This window comes from Oncorhynchus keta, chromosome 20 (genome assembly GCF_023373465.1).
Source record: "Oncorhynchus keta strain PuntledgeMale-10-30-2019 chromosome 20, Oket_V2, whole genome shotgun sequence".
In the NCBI taxonomy this organism is placed as follows: Eukaryota; Metazoa; Chordata; class Actinopteri; order Salmoniformes; family Salmonidae; genus Oncorhynchus; species Oncorhynchus keta.
In genome coordinates this window covers 14,798,955-14,819,308 of record NC_068440.1, presented here as the reverse complement: position 1 = coordinate 14,819,308, position 20,354 = coordinate 14,798,955, and the positions used below count along the sequence as shown (strand labels likewise).

The window sequence follows — 20,354 nt, the reverse complement described above, 5'->3', positions numbered from 1 at the left end:
AACTCCCATTCATCAGTTCTGCAAGTGTTATAATTTTAAAAATATGTTTGTAGATTACCAAATATTGTGGTTGACTGAGCATCTTCATTTACTCCCATTACGGCCGGTATGTACTTCCAAAAAAGGTATAAATAAAAGTTTTACAACCCACTGTAAGAAATATCTCTTTGGCACCAATTTAAATGACTAATTACTGCCATGCGTAGGTCGGAAGTCTACAGTGCTTTCAGAAAGTATTCACACCTCTTGACTTTTTCCACATTTTGTTGTGTTACAACCTGAACTTAAAATGTATTAAATAGAGATGTTGTGTCACTGGCCTACACACAATACCCCATAATGTCAAAGTGGAATTATGGTTTTAGAAAAGTTTACAAATGAATTAAAAATGAAAAGCTGAAATGTCTTGAGTCAATAAGCATTCAAACCCTTTGTTATGGCAAGCCTAAATAAGTTCAGTAGTACAAATGTCCTTAACAAGTAGCATAATAAGTTGCATGGACTCTGTGTACAATAATAGTGTTTAAAGTTATTTTTAAATAACTTCCACATCTCTGTATCCCACACATACAATTATGGTGACTTTAGGAAAATAACTCAATGTCAGCAAAACAAAAGAGATGATCATGGACTTCAAGAAACAGCAAAGGGAGCACCCCCCTTTCCACATCAACGGGACAGCAGTGGAGAAGGTGGAACGTTTTAAGTTCCTGTGTGTTCATATACAGCATGGTGAAGGCGGCGCAACAGCACCTCTTCAACCTCAGGAGGCTGAAAAAAATGTGGCTTGTCACCAAAAACCCTCACTAATCTTTACAGTTGCACAATCGAGAGCATTCTGTCGGGCTGTATCACCGCCTGGTACGGCAAGGCTCTCCAGAGGGTGGTGCGGTCTTCATAACGCATCACCGGGGGCAAACTACCTGCCCTCCAGGACACCTACAACACCCGATGTCACAGGAAGGCAAAAAAGATCAACAAGGACAATAACCACCCGAGCCACTGCCTGTTCACCCTGCTTCCATCCAGAAGGCGAGGTCAGTACAGGTGCATCAAAGCTGGGACAGATAGGTGCTGTTTTTCAATCTATCTCAAGGCCATCAGACTGTTAAACAGTCATCACTAACATAGAGAGGCAGCTGCCTACCTACAGACTTGAAATCACTGGCCACGTTAATAAATGGAACACTAGTCACTTTAATAACACCACTTTAAAGAATGTTTACACATCTCACATTTCTCATCTCATATTTACATACTGTATCCTACACTATCTGTTGCATCTTAGCCGCTCTGTCACTGCTCATCCATATATTTTGTACTTATATATTCTCATCCCATTCCTTTACTAGATTGTGTGTGTTAGGTTTTGTTGTGGAATTGTTAGATATTACCTGTTAGCTACTGCTGCACTGTCAGATCTAGAAGCAGAAGCATTTAGCTACACTCGCAATAACATCTGCTAACCATGTGTATGTGACCAATAACATCTGCTAACCATGTGTATGTGACCAATACAGTTTGATTTGATTTCCAACAGACATTGGGAGACAATGTACCTTTCAGTAGGTCAATAACCTAAAACACAAGGCCAAATATTCAGTGTTGCTTACTAAGATCAAATCAAATGTATTTATATAGCCCTTCTTACATCAGCTGATATATCAAAGTGCTGTAGAGAAACCCAGCTTAAAACTCCAAACAGCAAGAAATGCAGGTGTAGAAGCACAGTAGCTAGGAAAAACTCCCTAGAATGGCCAAAAACTAGGAAGAAACCTAGAGAGGAACCAGGCTATGAGGGGTGGTCAGTCCTCTTCTGGCTGTGCCGGGTGGAGATTATAACAAAATATGGCCAAGATGTTCAAATGTTCATAAATGACCAGCATGGTCAAGTAATAGTAATCACAGTGAACAGGTCAGGGTTCCATAGCCGAGGGCAGAACAGTTGAAACAGGAACAGCAGCACGGCCAGGTGGACTGGGGACAACAAGGAATCATCATGCCAGGTAGTCCTGGGGCATGGTCCTAGGGCTCAAGTCCTCCGAGAGAGAGAAAGAGAAAATGAGAGAGAGCATACTTAAATTCACACAGGACACCGGATAAGACAGGAGAAATACTCCAGATATAACAGACTGACCCTAGCCCCCCGACACATAAACTACTGCAGCATAAATACTGGAGGCTGAGCCTGGAGGGGTCAGGAGATACTGTGGCCACGTCCGATGACATTGAATCCTCCTGAGTGGCCTAGTTACAGTTCAAACTTAAATAGACTTGGAAGTCTATGTCAAGATCTATGGTAATCAACATATATTAGTGTTTTATTTTTCATAACGTTAGAATTGTTTTTCCACTTTGACGACCAAAAAATGACAATGAAATCCATTTTAATCCCACCTTGTAAGACAACAAAATGTGGAAAAAGTCAAGAGGTGTGGATACTTTCTGAAGGCACACAATACATTGGAGGTGCTAAAGAGTCATTTTTACAATTCCTTATACATTTTTATTTAGACCTTTTTGGCATTACATGCCGGCCATAACAGGAGTAAATGAAGATAGTTGCTCAGCGAAACTCCATATTTGGTGATCAACGAACATGTTTTGACATTATAATGCTTGCAGAGCCGGTGAATGGGAGTTTGAATCAGAGTTTCCTGGGAGTTAGCTAGTTCTCTAACGCACAGATACTGGTTCAATGAACACCCAGCACTGTTATTATTGCAGGCCAGTCCTCAGGTCTCTGTGTGAAGCTACTAACGTGCCAGTCCTCGGGTCTCTGTGTGAAGCTACTAACGGGCCAGTCCTCAGGTCTCTGTGTGAAGCTACTAGTGGGCTAGTCCTCAGGTCTCTGTGTGAAGCTACTAGTGGGCTCGTCCTCAGGTCTCTGTGTGAAGCTACTAGCGGGCTCGTCCTCAGGTCTCTGTGTGAAGCTACTAACGGGCCAGTCCTCAGGTCTCTGTGTGAAGCTACTAGCGCCTAGCCTAGCGTACTGCTGCTGCCTCCTTCCCTTCTTACCAGGGACTCCCTCCTTCCCAGGTGTACACGTCAAACACACTTTGATGTTCTCACCCATCTGGTGAAAGAACATTTTAGGAATTACTGCTGCTGCACTTCCAGTAGTCTCTTTCTTTTTTTTTTGAAAGTTGAGAGAGATGGTCTTGAAAAAGAAAGAGACTCCTGGCTGGTGCTCCTTTGAGAGTAGAACAGTTCTTAGAGGGGGAGGAGGAGAGGGAGAGGAGGATGGGAGGGGGGGGGGGGAGTGGGGGAGAAGGAGGAGGGGTTGGTGCTTATGTTCTCTGATGTTATGTGAAAGATGCTGCTGTCGAGGGAATAGATCTGTTAAGAAGCGTTTATATCCTCAGTCCTGTCAAGACAATTCTGGTCTCCTCACAATCATGACAATCTTGACAGCTCCACTGCAACTCTCCATTTTAATAATAGATGATGAGCTTTAGTGCAGCTTACCATTGTAATAACACATGCTGAACTTGCACTATCTATTGTACTGTGCTATCCTCCAAAACTAAATCCTGGTTTCAAACCCGTCATAAAACACCTCGTTACAATAATAATACCCCTTACTCGTATTGTTCAGTTACTGCATTTTTAATTCCTCATTCATTATATAGAAGGGTAAAACAGACGAGGAGCACGTTGTGGCAGTGATTATATAGAATAGTAAAGAACTACTGAACAGATGGAGCCGAGCGGACGATGAGATTTGTTAGGATTATTACTGATTTGTCTCCATGAGAGTAATTATCTCATATCTCCACATGTATCCAACGGTGCCATTAGGCCATACCTTGTTTATGTGCATGGGAGAAAAGAACGCATTTGAATCCTAAATAAGAAAGAGAACAAAAAGATGGGGACAAATAAATAATATTATTTTCACTTTCACGCAAAAGGAAGGCAATTATGTTATTTCCGTTTCTCTCTCTTGAATGGAAACCTTGCAATAACAGTCATGTGGCAAGCGCAGGCAACCTGTGGTGCTGTCAATAACTACCACAATAAGGAGAATCACAATGACTTGTTGTCCCTTTCTACTTCCTTGACATTATTCTTCAATAAACAATGAAAAGGTTTCAGTAAAATGTGTATTAGGGTTAGGCAAGAGAATGGTGGTGCACAAGCAACGTACAGTCCAACAGGTATAGAAGGGCAGGCAGAATCAAGGTCAGGGCAGGCAGGACGATCAGGCAGGCGGGAAAGTAGTCCAGAGTCAGGCAGGGGTCAGAACCGGGCGGACTATCAAAAAGAGAATAGAAAAGGAGTACGGAGAAAAACACGCTGGTTGACTTGACTAAACATACAAGATCAACAGGCACAGAGAGACAGGAAACACAGGGATAAATGCACTGGGGGGAAAAGCAACACTTGGAGGGGGTGGAGACAATCACAGGGACAGGTGAAACAGACCAGGGTGTGACCGTGACCATTCTCCCAGTAACAAATAGCATAATACACTTAAACTGGAGGTCTCATAAATGTCCATTAAAAACAGTACACAATATTCACAATGCTGTTGTAACGAAGGTGGTTCAATGAAGACTTGCGTTAGCTCCCCAAGCCAATGCCTATAGACTTTCGCTCAGCGGCCGAACACCGTGTTGTTCCACAGCAGGTCTCTTGACAGAACCACCTGCACTCTGTTCCACTGTGTCAGATCAGACAGAGCATACGAATGAATCTCATTTAATAATGAAAAAAAAAATGTAATTGCCTCAATCCTAATCCCGGCTGAGGCTCTCCCCTCCACAGAGATTCTGTTCCTGGCCCAAACATCAAAGGAGGAAGATACACACACACACCAGACGTGTGTCTGAACCCAAGGTTTTATCTGGGGTGTAGACACATTCCCCCTTGGTCTGAATGCTGTTGTTTAGGATGCTGTAGTAACACCTGGTCCTCAGCAGAGGAACAAATCGCAGTGTTTGGTGTCTGTCCCTCCCTGGAGGCTCGTCCTTCTCTCATCATGTCTCCTCAGAGACAAGAGGGAGCTTTCTTCACTGGTTTTCAAGAAGGATTTGTGTTGTACATTAAATGCTACTTTAAAATTCATATTTTCTCTCTCCCTCTTCCCTTCTCTCCCCCTCTCTCTTTCTTTCCTGCAATTGGAATATAATTGGACAAAGATTTCAAATAACGGCACATCCCAGTGGATTGCTAGCTTTTCTCCTGGCAGTCAGCGGTGAATAGATGATCTGCTCTTTTAAAGGCTTCTGTGGTCTCCTCTTTTCGCTCATCCGCCTCTCCTCTCTCATCATGGGGCTCAGCGCCAGGCTGGCTGAGACGTTTTCAGGGCCACAGCCGCCTGGATCTCAAGCTGTCTAATCCTAATGACAAAGTCGCCAGAAAACATGGCCACAAAACAACAGCGTGTAAACACATGATTAGAGACTTTACACTCTGAATTCTGTATCTTTGTCCTCCGTAACGGAATGGAGTCCTCTGGGATTTCCTTACAGCGGGTTGTTACAGAATGTAGGAGATACAGTTCAAGTGTGACTGACTAGACGAGGCAGTAATCCTTGAGTTCTCTGTCTGGAAGTAGCCTACAGACAGACTCATAAAAACAAGACAAACTTCACCTCAACAATCTCACTAGTCGCTGGTGAACATTGCCATTTCAATGCTCTCTGATATACAGTATCATCTCATCCAAGGGATGAAGCAGTTTTAGAATATTAGAAGTAGAACCAGCACCTGGATTGAGAGACAGCACAGAGGCAACAGTACAGGACCAAAGTGGAGAAGAGAGGAGAAACCAACCAATGATATTCATCCATCTGAAGGGACTGTTAATTTAAAGCACAGTGATAAGGATGAAGGGGAGGAATAGGAGGCACTCATGAAGAGAGGCTTGGCACAATACTGTTAATCCTTCAGCATTGTGATGAGATGAGAAGAGAGATGCCAGTTCGCCAGATGACCTTGGTGCTCAGTGAAAAGGGTATTGCCAAAGGGCTGTAGGCTACATGCTGCTCAGTAGTTAAACCAGAGGCCTGTATTCTCTCTCTCTCTCTCTCTCTCTCTCTCTCTCTCTCTCTCTCTCTCTCTCTCTCTCTCTCTCTCTCTTTTGACTCTCTCCATCTCTCTCTCTCTCTCTCTCTCTCTCTCTCTCTCTCTCTCTCTCTCTCTCTCTCTCTCTCTCTCTCTCTCTCTCTCTCTCTCTCTCTCTCTCTCTCTCTCTCTCTCTCTCTCTCTCTCTCTCTCTCTCTCTCTCTCTCTCTCTCTCTCTCTCTCTCTCTCTCTCTCTCTCTCTCTCTCTCTCTCTCTCTCTCTCTCTCTCATTGTGGGGACCAAAAAAAATTATTGATCCGAAAATGTGGTCAGAGTCGCCTTATGGATGGTGTGACATAACTGATTCTCCGGAGTCATGCTCAATACTCAGTACTGCGCCTCTCAAATGTTTTGACAATGCGTAGGGCTCCATATAGCTCCACATTGACATGATTGGTTGAAGAGGAAGGCCCAAAGACTTGTCAAAGACTCCAGTTACTCAAGTCATAGACTGTTCCCTCTGCTACCGCACGGCAAGTGGTACCGGAGCCATAAGACTACCCCAAGCCATAAGACTGCTGAACAATTAATCAAATGGCCACCCTGCATTTGATTTAATGTGAAGGTAGGTAGGTGTGGTATGTCCTGTTTAACATAAAAAACTTCCTTCACAACAGCTCTGCGCTGCTCTGCGGAGCGCAAGACTTCTGCAGAGGCGGTGTCATCATAAATGCTGCACGGCCAATGCAGACGGAATGACCATGCAGCGAGTTTTACTCTTAACCTAACCCTAACCCCTAAGCCTAAAACAGCCTTTTTCCTTGTGGGGACCAGCGAAATGCCTCCACTTGTCCAAATGTTCCTTGTTTTACTGTTCTTGTGAGGACTACTGATCCTCACAAGGACAGTAAAACCAAAAACACACAGACACTGCTGCTATAACTGTGTCAATCTCCTTCATTTTCTCATACAGCCTTTCCGTACAAAGAGCCATGGACAAATATGCCAATGTTAAATGTTGACTATGTTAAAACTTCTAATGGCTGCAGGGGAAGTACTGAGTAGCTTGGATGAAATGTGCCCAGAGGTGCCCAGAGTAAACGGCCTGCTCCTCAGTCCCAGTTGCTAATATGCATATTATTATTAGTACTGGATAGAAAACACTCTGAAGTTTCTAAAACTGTTTGATGTCTGTGAGTATAACAGAACTCATATGGCAGACAAAAACCTGAGAAGAAATCAAAACAGGAAGTGGGAAATCTGAGGTTGGTTGATTTTCAACCCAGCCCCTATTGAATACACAGTGGGATATTGGTTAGGTTGCACTTCCGAAGGCTTCCACTAGATGTCAACAGTCTTTAGAAACTTGTTTGAGGATTCTACCGTGAAGTGGGGGCTCATAAGGGCTGTTTGAGCCAGGTGTCTGGCAGAGTGCCACAGGCTCTGAGGTGCGGTCAAGATAGAGTTAGCTCTCGTTCCATTGCTTTTTCTACAGACATAGGAATTCTCTGGTTGGAACATTATTGACGTTTTTATGTTAAAAACATCCTAAAGATTGATTCCATCCTCGTTTGACAAGTTTCTACGGACAGTAACAGAACTTTTTGACATTTCGTCTGCAACTAGGGAACGCGCCTCATGACTTTGTATTTGTTTACCAAACGTGCTAACAAAAGTAGCTCTTTGGACATAAATGATGGACATTATCGCACTAAATCAAACATTTAATGTGGAACTGGGATTCATGGGAGTGCATTCTGATGAAGATCATCAAAGGTAAGTGAATATTTACAATGCTATTTATGACTTCTGTTGACTACCCAATATGACGGATATCTTTTTGGCTGCTTTGTTGTCTGAAAGCTGTACTCAGATTATTGCATGATTTGCTTTTTCCATAAAGTGTTTTTCAAATCTGACACAGTGGTTGCATTAAGGAGAAGTGTATCTATATTTCCATGTCTAACATTTGGATTTTCATCAACATTTATGATGAGTAATTCTGTAAAATGATGTGGCTCTCTGCAATATCACCAAATGTTTTTGGAACTAGTGAACATAACGCGCCAATGTATACTGAGATTTTTGATATAAATATGCACTTTATCGAAAAAAAAGCATATGTATTGTGTAACATGAAGTCCTATGAGTGTCATCTGATGAAGATCAATAAAGGTTAGTGATTAATTTTTATCTCTATTTGTGCTTTTTGTGACTCTTTGGCTGGAAAAATGGCTGGGTTTTTCTGTGTCTTGGCAGTGACCTAACATAATCGTTTGTGGTGCTTTCGCTGTAAAGCCTATTTGAAATTGGACACTTTGGTGATTAATCCATTGTAGCTCAGTTGGTAGAGCATGGCGCTTGTAACGCCAGGGTAGTGGGTTTGATTCCCGGGACCACCCATACGTAGAATGTATGCACACATGACTGTAAGTCGCTTTGGATAAAAGCGTCTGCTAAATGGCATATATTATATTATTAACAACAAGATGACCTTTAAAATGGTATAAGATACATGTATGTTTGAGGAATTTTAATTATGAGATTTCTGTTGTTTGAATTTGGCGCTCTGCACTTTCACTGGCTGTTGTCATATCAATCCCGTTAACGGGATTACAGCCGTAAGAAGTTAAGCAAAGTTTATGATTTTTTTTGTAAAAGATGAATACATCATAAAATTAATTGCCTGGTGTGTTCCTTGTTCTTCATGATGCTCTCTGCGCTTTTAAACGGACCTCTGAGACTATCACAGTGCAGGTGCATTTATACGGAGACTTGATTACACACAGGTGGATTGTATTTATCATCATTAGTCATTTAGGTCAACATTGGATCATTCAGAGATCCTCACTGAACTTCTGGAGAGAGTTTGCTGCACTGAAAGTAAAGGGGCTGAATAATTTTGCACGCCCAATTTTTCAGTTTTTGAATTGTTAAAAAAGTTTGAAATATCCAATAAATGTCATTCCGCTTCATGATTGTGTCCCACTTGTTGTTGATTCTTCACAAAAAAATACAGTTTTATATCTTTATGTTCGAAGCCTGAAATGTGGCAAAAGGTCGCAAAGTTCAAGGCGGCCGAATACTTTCGCAAGGCACTGTATCTACAGTTAATATCATGTTTCAGGTAAGACCCAGATGCAGACAATGCCGAATTAACAACAGTTTATTAATCAAACAGGCAAAAAACAGGTCAAGGGCAGGCAGAGGTCGTTAATCCAGATAGGTGGGGCAAAGGTACTGGACGGCAGGCTCAGGGTCAGGGCAGGCAAAATGGTCAACAGTGGGAAAACTAGGAAACAGGAACAATCGAGAGACAGGAGCAGAGGGGAAACCACTGGTAGGCTTGATGAAACAAAACGAACTGTCAACAGACAAACAGAGAACACAGGTATAAATACACAGGGGATAATGGGGGAGCTGAGCGACACCTGGAGGGTGGTGGAGACAATCACAAAGACAGGTGAAACAGATCAGGGTGTGACAGTTACATATTACCTCATGTACCTTGACTAGCCCATACCCCCGCACATTGACCCGGTACCCCTTGTACACAGCCTCGTTATTGTTCTTTTATTGTGTTACTATTTTTCCTTTAGTTTATTTAACAACATTTTCTTTCTTACTTTTTTAAAAACTCTGCATTGTTGGTTTAGGGCTTGTAAGTAAGTATTTCACGGTAAGGTGTATTGGTCTGTTGTATTGGTCTGGGGGTAGAAATTATTGGCCAGTCTTCCAGTTTTTGCCATAATGCTATCCGCGTCTGAGTAATGGAAACGAGCAGAACAAGCCAAGGCTCGGATGGCTGAGGTACCTAATGTTCTTCTTGGCCTTCCTGTGACACCTGGTGTTATAGGTGTCCTGGAGGGCAGGCAATGAGCACCCAATGGTGCGTTCGGCTGCGTGTATCACCCTCTGATACAATATAGTTTATGAAATGAATTGAGGCATTGAATAAATACAAAAAAGACTATAGCCTGCCCTACACAATATCATACCAGACTACACAACATTTTCCTTTCTCATTGTGCCACCAAGTGATTGCGAACTACTGGTAAAGTGAACAAGTTTAGCAAATACTGTAACATTATGGAACAATGTTTTTACAATTTAAAAAATGGTTAGCGGGAGAGGCCATATGGACAATCCTGGCCTACAAAACAATGATTTATGTAGCGCAGATGAGAGCCAAGTGAACCGAATCAAACATAGGATTGTGACAGCGGAGGACACAGTGTCCTGGTGTTTTAGCCATTTATGCTCTCCCATTGAGTGGACTATATCACGGTGACATCTAGATGGACATACCAATATTAGTCATTTATTGTGTCCTGGGAGGGGAAAATTCACCTCGATACAATATGGTTCATTCGCATCAGCTTTAGCGGCTTATGAGTACGGCCCATAGTGTGGTTTATGTGTGAAATGCGGCCCGTCAATCAGAAAAAATATGAGTAATCCTTTTAACTGCTAGAAACAAGCCATTTTCTGTGTAGTAATGGTGGAAACATAACTATCACGAGTCTGCCCTAAGAATATTCTTTATAGCACTCAGAGGCTGAGATACAGAATATAATCACAATATTCTTTCAGTGATGTTGTCTATGTCGCACAGCTAGATATCTACAAGCAATTTAGAGCAGACCGAAATGGCTTTTGTCAATTTGAGCTAACAAACGTGAGCCAACTATCTAGCTAGGTTAGCTAAGGAAACATGCAGCAATTCAACTTTGGCTAGCAATAAATATGCTTATAAACAAAGCAAGCTTCTTAAATTATTCTTCCTCTTCACAGCCGCTTCAAGAAGATATTTACTAAAATAGACTGAGCTTCATGTGTCTCACCTGACAGCATAAGTTTGGCGCCTGAAACAAATTATTTGAATCTACAGTAGGCATAAGCTATCACTGTAAATAAATACAGTATGTTAGTCATTTTTACAGGAGGCTTCTGAATTACAATTACAGTATTTTTCAGCTTTTTACCCACAATGCAGTGCAATCCACAGCATGAATGCTGTAAAACACATGTATGGTATTATACAGTGCATTCTACAGTGTTTTACTGTTGAAATTACAAAAGTCTTAGGCCTACCTGTTTGACAGATACAATTAGGCTATAGGCAGCTACTGTATGGCTTTTGTCGATCAATTCCTTCACCCACCATGCACTCATTTGTCGATCAATTCCTTCACCCACCATGCACTCCTTTGTCGATCAATTCCTTCACCCACCATGCACTCCTTTGTCGATCAATTCCTTCACCCACCATGCACTCCTTTGTCGATCAATTCCTTCACCCACCATGCACTCCTTTTGTCGATCAATTCCTTCACCCACCATGCACTCCTTTGTCGATCAATTCCTTCACCCACCATGCACTCCTTTGTCGATCAATTCCTTCACCCACCATGCACTCCTTTTGTCGATCAATTCCTTCACCCACCATGCACTCCTTTGTCGATCAATTCCTTCACCCACCATGCACTCCTTTGTCGATCAATTCCTTCACCCACCATGCACTCCTTTGTCGATCAATTCCTTCACCCACCATGCACTCCTTTTGTCGATCAATTCCTTCACCCACCATGCACTCCTTTTGTCGATCAATTCCTTCACCCACCATGCACTCCTTTGTCGATCAATTCCTTCACCCACCATGCACTCCTTTTGTCGATCAATTCCTTCACCCATTTTATTAAAGAAAATGGGAAAGGCACAGGCCTACCCTTCGTTAGTTTAAGATTTTGAAGAAAATAAAGCGGATCCTGTTATATAAAGTGATCTATAACAGTGCTTTGGTCCGAGATGCTTTCTACAAGAAACAACCTGATAAATACCCTGGAATGACGTGACTCTGATGTATATGGAATATCATCCTTTTATTTCTTTGACATTCAGAGGCTGAGCTTCAATCTTCTGTAGCCGAGGAGACAAAAAACATGTACTTTGATTGGAAAGCAATCTAATTCTGTCACTATCAATTGATTATGTTTAAACCAAGACAGCTTTTAGGGAAACACCTGTGACCAAGCCATGAAAGAAGAATAGCCAGCAGTAAATACTTACATGTTTCTGTGTCAGTAGGCCTATTCTGTCTGGGGTGGAAAGGTAGTCTAACTTTGAAAGTATCATGATCAGCAACCTGTTTTCAGAGCATTTTGTATTATTCTTAACGTAAATCCGAGACACTCAATTTCGTATGGTATGTATTAATTGGTGGATGTCCATCACCCATTTCATATGATATGTCACGAATTACAATTTGTATTATATGTTACGAATTTGAAAAACGTACAGTATGTTACGAATTTGCCAAACGTATTATATGTTACAAATTCTAGCTAGGTGGCTAACCATAACTAGGGATTGGGGGTTATGTTTAGGGCAAGTGTTGGCTAAAAGGGTTAGCTCACACGCTAAGTAGTTGCAAAGTAGTTAAAAATAGTAAGTAGTTGAAAAGTTGCTAATTAGCTCAAATTGTCTGTGATGAGATTCAAACTCGAAAACTTTGGGTTACTAGAAGTTTGCATTATCTAAATATTCTGCTAATTATGTAAATTGATTGAATTGTTTGTAGAACGTATGTTTTTCTTGGACCTGCAAATACAATGATAGATTCATGCAATGCTTTTACTATAAAGGATAACGGGGTCTGCGAACCCAGAATCTTCTGTCTGCAGCCCTGTGTGCTATCAAAATAATAAAACAAAGAACAGTTTCTAAAACTGCATATATAAGGCTCTATCTAGTCTGTCTAAGAAGTGGGGGTAAATGGTAGACATGTTTTCTGCTATCCACTTCGTTTCAATTATTTAATTGAATTGCTGATTATTCCGTACACTTGTCACCATCGTCTCGCGCACCTGCGACTCATGACACTCACCTGGACTCCATCACCTCCTTGATTATCTTCCCCATATCCGTCACTCCCCTTGTTTTTTCAGGTGTTATTGACCCTGTTTTCATGTCGGTGCGTTGTTTGTGGCTCGTGTTCATTTTATTTATTAAAACACTCACTCCCTGAACTTGCTTCCCGACTCTCAGCGCACTCGTTACAGTTGGGTACACCATATGGCTGCCAGTCCACCCATTCGTCACATTCTACGGGGCACAGAGGTAGTTTCAACCTCTAGTTTTGATTTACTTTTGGATTAGTTCTCAAATAATATGAAATCAACTAAATAATCGCCATGTCATTGGAAAAAAAAGATGCGTGAAAAAGAGACGATTGCCCTTACTTTAACGACTTTCTGCAAATCCAATCAGTTTTCCACGTTGATTTAACGTCATCGCAGGGATTTTTGTTGTTGTAATGACCTAGAAACATGATTTTAAACCGATTTTGCCCAGGGGCATAACTAGAATTAGAGAAACCTTTTATATGATTTGAGTTGTTTTTCAAAGACGTAGTATATCATTACTGGAAATTAAAAAGTTGCCTAGGCCTACTCCTTTCATTTGCTTATTTCAATGTTTCCAACACATCCTATGCAGTCAACCCCATTCTTACACGTCTGCCCAAACCGCTATACCTAGTCAGGATGAAAAGGGGCGTTGCGTTGCACTGTTGTGCCTCGCCAATCCACATGGCCGCAAGAACGCTTGATCGCAACCAGTAGGAGAATAGCGGTCCACTAGCTCTCCATGCGTCGGGGAGGTATCACTGAATAATAACGGACTTGCCGCTTCCAGCCATCCACTCGCAGATATACCTTTTTAGTAGCTTAAGGGTGTGAACATTTCGACGTTCACTGCTCGGTCTTTTAAACTAGGCTACTGTATTCGATGAATATCGGGGTGGTTTCGCTCAGCAGCTCCTTGCTTGGATAACCTTATCGCTGTGCTGTGTGGATGCTCTGGATAACGGGTCTCCCTACCATTCCGATCAGAGCTGTCTTGGAAATGAAAGTAAGTAGCGTATCCAGCCATTGAAGCGTTTTGCATGATCAAATATGCATTTTGTGGTTCTTTGATTTGAAATAATTAGTCAGATTATCACAGGACAAATAATATCTCTGACAATTGACAAATAATATGTTTTAATCTATAGCTTATACCCTTGTACTGCAAGGGTATTGGGCAACTGTCCTATTCGTTGTATTTCAAACCAATGTTCAAACTTCAATATTGAAACTTTTTTTTTCATCTGATAGAAAGTCTATTTAAAAAAAACGATCAAATGCTGGCACCTTTTAAACGGTACCCAGGCTTTACCATACCTTGGAGTTTACCTTTATTTAACTAGTCAAGTCAGTTAAGAACAAATTCTTATTTGTTCTGCCTGTTTTGGGGCAGAACGACAGATTTGTACCTTGTCAGCTTGGGGATTTGAACTTGCAACCTTCCAGTTACTAGCCCAACGCTCTAACCACTGCCGCCCCGTACTGCTCAGGTGAAATTGAAATTGTTGCAACAATGTATTTTTTTCCTAAACGCAATGTAGCCTATACATTTCTTTGCGAGTAGTGCTCCCACCCCAAATTTAGTTATGTTGAGTAGTCACCAGTAGAGTTATCTAGTTAGTATCAGCAGTGCAAACTGTATGGACATTTCTACTGCCTCAGTGCTATCTTTTCAAGAACCGTGTTCTTGGGCTAGAGGCAAAACATTTTTAAAATGTAGGCTTTCAGACATCTTTACTAGTATAGAGGCCAGCTGTAATGCTGCATGGCTTAATATCTCTGTAATATCTCTGACAATTTACTCTTAACTGCTCAATGGCACGGTAATGACAGTGAGAACAGACCAACATCTGTTGACTGTATTATCTCTAGCGTAGTAGGGTATAATGCTGCTCTCTCTGCATTCAATACACACAATAGTACAGAACGTCTGACATTATGCTGTCATCCGAAATGGCACCCTATACCCTATATAGTGCACTACTTTTGACCATGGCCGATGCTCTGGTCAAAAGTAGTGCACTATATAGGGAATATTTCGGATTCACTCTAAATGCTGCTATTATAGACCTCTTTGTCTAACTGGGATTAAAACCCAGGGTGGTTATGTTATGGGTATGTGTTCTAGAAATTAATTTGAAATTGCATCTGAATTATTAATTGTCTTTCCCATTCTATTTGGAGTAATGACTGAGGTCCTTTATGTATACTAATGATAGTGTGTCCGTTAGAAGGGTTACCTTTTCATTCAATCTCCATTAGAAGTAATAAGCAAGTACAATGTCATTGCCAATATATTGTATATGAAATCACATTTTATTTGTAACATGCGCCGAATACAACCGATGTAGACCTTACTGTGAAATAAAGTAACGTAAAAAATACAATTAAAAGTAACAATAACAAGGCTATACACAGGGGCTACCGGTAGAGAACAGTCTATGACTTGAGTGGCTGCAGTCTTTTACATTTTTTTGGGGCCTCCCTCTGACACCGCCTGGTATAGAGGTCCTAGATGGCAGGAAGATTGGCCCCAGGGATATTGCTCTCCGTCTGTGATGTGACTGGCTACGGAGTGACCTTGGTGGACCAGTGTGTGCTCAGAGAGATGGAAGTGGAGGCTCGGTGTCATTTCATATTAAGGAAGAGTACAGTGTAATTACAGTAGGCCCTATGTAACTGGTGGTAAAAACAATTCAGAATGTTGCTGATGTTGGAGAAACTCGGTACAATAACCCTCACCAACTGTCGATCAGTCGTGCGGCTCAGTTGGTAGAGCACGGAACGCCAGGGTTGTGAATTTGTTTCCCATGGGGGACCAGTATGAAAAATGTATCCACCGGATAAGAGCGTCTGCTAAATGAATGAAATGTCAAATGTAACCAGAGAAAAAGACAAAGCTGTCGGATGAGCATAAAGAGTTAGATTTACAGTAGTTGCCATACAGTTAGACACAAAGCTATAATTACACATTTAGGTACAGGCCTAAAACTTTTCCCAAGATACTATAATTTATTCCTTTGATAAAACAACTATGTTCCCGAAACTACAGTAGGCTGAGCCCGACTCAGTACAGTTGTTATGCTGAAAAAAGTATTGTAGTCATAAGTCACATTGTCATCTAGTCAGCACTGTAGTCATAAGAGCCAACTCATGTGGTCTATGCAGCTCAGCATCCTAAACTGTGGAGACTCCATGCTTTAACCACAGAGCCTTTCAGAGCGTTTCAGCACATCATTATATTGTACTGTACTCTGGTCTGGGCACCAACCCTGCTGCAAAGGAGACGGAAAAAGAGAGAAACCCATCCTGTGAACAGTCAGACCTCATAGCTGTGGTTCCTGGCTGTGGTTATCTGAAGTGGTTACAGACAGCTTGTGAGGTGGTATATTTCCCTAGTAACCAGAGCCTGCGTCCCAAATGGCACCATATTCCCTATATAGGAATATATATTCTGTAAGGTCGCCCCGGCAGAGAGCTCCTGTACATTTTGTAAATGTGTTTAGGTATTTGTTCTCTGAATCTTTGAACTTTATTTTTTGTTTTGAATAGCCAAATGTGTATGGATGACATCTATTTGTTTCCTGACCGTGAATTCATGGCAAATCAGTTTTCTCATGATAGCTAGCTAGCTATGCTACCAAGCTAGCTAGCTAGTGTATTTTGATTTGAATGCACCAGCCTATTTCTGTTATTCCTACGGCCTCCTGACACAATGAGGAGTAGTTCAATGCATGCCAAGCTGACAGTGGCGATTGCATCCCTAAGGAGGTTTCCTCCAAAGTTCTGAGCGGGCTATCACCGTCCTCATTATCAAAAAACAAACTTCATCTTGTTCTGCAAGACCAGAGAGAGTCAACGGCTACAGAGAAGTTGTAGCCAGACGTCGGGGAGGGCAAGGCGCCGGTGAAAGGGAACTGTGCTGCTGGCTTCCGGATGACCTGCTCATCTCCCGGCGTTTACCACCTCCCTTTGCTCAAGACATGTGTTTCCCCCTTGACTGTCACCATCTTTTGGGGGCTTGTTTTGCTTTTTCAAGCACTTTCAGAATCAGTCTTGATTTTCCTTTTATGAAAAATGTGTCAACCGCTACAAAGACGTCCAATAGTTCTAATCCATATAATCTCATTTCCTGTTGCAGCAGGATTATTTTCCTGCTATAGCAAACTGGCTCAAATTAAGATCCTATATTAGTAGGGAATATGGTGCCATTTTGGACACATCAGAGTCTCCCTCCAGACAGAAATGCCATAGTTGTCTCCATTCTAACCACTCAGAGCGGTCACAGACACTATTTTCCCTCCACAGTTTCTCTCAAGAGGAATTCTCTCCGGGCTTTTGGTTCACCCTCTGTTTTCATTTACAGTCTTGGCTCTTTGCCAAACACACATTTAAAGCACAGTGTCCTGCGTGGCACACTTTACATACCAGTACACAGCTTTTTACAGCAGACTGACGTCATAAAAAATACATATTAACGTATCATTGTCCTCTTTCCCAGACGTCATGGCATGACACATGCAATTAATTGTATTGTCTTGAATATTTTAATAAGCGGTTATAAACTGCTGTTGTGTTGAGAGAATGACCAAATGTCTGTTTTCCTTGGCACTAACCACTGTTTCTTGGAAGTGTTTTTACCACTGCAATCAAAGTGAACCACGTCTCTCAATTAAGACTGAATACTACAAAACTTCTGTCTCCAAATAAACAAATGCGGTGCCCATTTGATCACACTAGAAGACGGGCAGCTGATTAAGGAGAGGACGTGTTTAAAAGGCTTCATACAGCTGCTCAGTTTCAGGCTGTATGGATGCATTATGTAGAACTGTAGATACCACCAGATGTTGTATCCTTTTGATGCCCTCAAATCACATTTCATAGATTGCTGCGAGGAATGAGATGAGATGTTTTTTTCCTCTCGTTTAGGTGGACAGATGTTCTGTCCTTGACTTGTATCAGGCTGATGTGTGCATCCCAAATGGCACCCTATTCCCTTTATAATACCTTACTCTTGACCAGAACCCTATGGGCACTAGGGTGCACTAGGTTGCCATTTGGGAAGCACCCACTGTCAGGCGTAGCCATTCTCGTGTCATGATTTCATCGTGTGTGGTCTTGTGAATTGGCCAAAGCTTACCTAAAGCTTCTTCCTGAACTTTTTTATTCTTATTTAAAGTCATGTTGAAAAGGTCACACAGACCCGGACCTTGTCTGTCAGATAAAATTAAACACATTTATACTTCCTATTATAGACTGACTCCATTTAATAGCACACATTCTGCCTGACAAAGATCGTTGAGTGGAAACATTGCACAATCAACTATAGCAGCATTCCTCAGTTTGTGGGAATGTCTTTATTTCACACTCGTTTAAAAAAACAAAATGGGTGTAGGACAGATTGATACTGAACACTTTCTGATCACCTTCACCTGAGGGCAATAGTTACATGGCCTTTGTTTGCTTCTAATACTGTACATAGAATTCACACATGACATACTGTACAGTACAATGTAAGGTCAATAAACACATCATTTCAAAGGATGTGCATAGAAATACTGTAGGCCTTCACTAATCTTAAATAAATTATGCCTTTCCTGTCAGCAAGAATCATTCCATTTACTTTGTCATGTGTGAACATACATTTATAAACATAAGACCTCTATGGCCTGATCACCAATAGCTAAGTTCCTCAGTGTCCACATCACTGAGGACTGAACATGGGCCTCTCACACCAGAACACAGTCATGAAGAACGCATGGCGACGCTTTTTCTCTCTCAGGAATCTGAAATGATTTGGCATGGCCACTCAGATCCTCAGGAACTTTTACAGCTGCACTATTGAGAGCATTTGTTTTAAAAGTTTGTCAGCAATCCATACACAATAACATATAATGACAAAGTGAAAACAGGTTTAGCAATTTTAATAAATGTATTAAAAATGTAAAAAACAAATAGCTTTCAGAAGTATTTAGACTCTTTGCTGTGAGACTCGAATGTTGAGCTCGGGTGCATCCTGTTTCCATTGATCATCCTTGAGATTTTTCTACAGCTTGATTGGAGTTCACCTGTGGTAAATTCGATTGATTGGACATGATTTGGAAAGGCACACTCCTGTCTATATACGGTCCCAAAGTTGACAGTGCATGTCAGATCAAAAACCAAGCCATGAAGTTGAAGGAATTGTCCGTAGAGCTCCGAGACCGGATTGTGTCTAGGCACAGACGTGGGGAAGGGTACCAAAACATTTCTGACCAAGCCCCTTCTCCCCCGATTACTCAGTTTGGCCGGACGGCCAACTCTAGCAAGAGTCTTGGTCGTTCCAAACTTCTTCCATTTAAGAATGATGGAGGCCACTGTGTTCTTGGGGACCTTCAATGCTGCAGAAATGTTTTTGGTACCCTTCCCCAGGTCTGTGCCTTGACACAATCTGGTCTCGGAGCTCTATGGACAATTACTTCGACCTCATGCCTTGGTTTTTGCACTGTCAACTGTGGGACCTTATCCAAATCATGTCCAATCAATTGAATTTACCACAGGTGGACTCCAATCAAGTTGTAGAAACATCTCAAGGGTAATCAATGGAAACAGGATGCACCTGAGCTAAATGTCATGTCTCATAGGAAAGGGTCTGAATACTTATGTAAATAAAGTGTTTCTGTTTTTTATTTTTAATAAACTAGAAACAAATTCTAAAAACCTGTTTTTGTTTTGTCATTATTGGGTATTGTGAGTAGATTGCTGAGGATTTGTATTTAATACTTTTCAAAGGCACTGTATGTCCTGGTCCTCCCAATGTGTCTGTCTTCCACCTCTCTGTCCTGCTTTCTATTTGTTAGAAAGAGGCTAATTGTCATGCCTCGGAGGTGTATTGTTAATTAGGAGTTATCTCTCTCAGCTCCCAGCTCTTCATATGGTCACAACTTTAATTGACAGTCAAAGCTGAGCACCACCTGTCCTCCCCTTTAAAACCCATGGTTCAGCCAGATGTTCCCCCTTAACATCCCAGCCCCAGGTGCTTCCCCAGACCTTAAGGTTCCAAGCAGATGTGGGTTTTTTATATATAAGGACAAATTATTAAACATGAAATGCCATATCTGCCAACTGCCTCAGAAAGGTGATACAAAACAGGGTTGTTTCACACTGCGTCTCTAAACCATGCTGCCTGTGTACAAACCATACTGCTGCTTGTGTATCTGTCTAAACCGGGAGTGGTGTGAAGCTGATGGAACAACCATTGCTGTTTGAGAGATCAGTGTAATCCTATTGGTTACACACATCATCAAACCCCTAGTCTGGGGCAGCAGGTAGCCTAGTGGTTAGAGTGTTGGGCCAGTAACCGAAAGGTTGCTGGATTGAATCCCCAAACTGACAAGGTTAAAAGCAGTAGTTCTGCCCCTGAACAAGGCAGTTAGCCCACTGTTCCCCAGGAGGCCG

The 20,354-nt window shown here is 41.8% G+C and overlaps 1 protein-coding gene across 1 annotated transcript in view; it reads left to right on the top strand.

The window, feature by feature from the left end:
• The first annotated feature begins 13,665 nt into the window (after positions 1–13,665).
• LOC118399462 (CMP-N-acetylneuraminate-beta-galactosamide-alpha-2,3-sialyltransferase 1-like) overlaps positions 13,666–20,354 on the top strand; it is a 42,771-nt gene continuing 36,082 nt past the window's right edge. The window contains exon 1 of the mRNA XM_035795561.2: positions 13,666–13,923. The gene's annotated coding sequence lies outside the window, so the exon portion shown is untranslated. The remainder of the gene's footprint in view (positions 13,924–20,354) is intronic.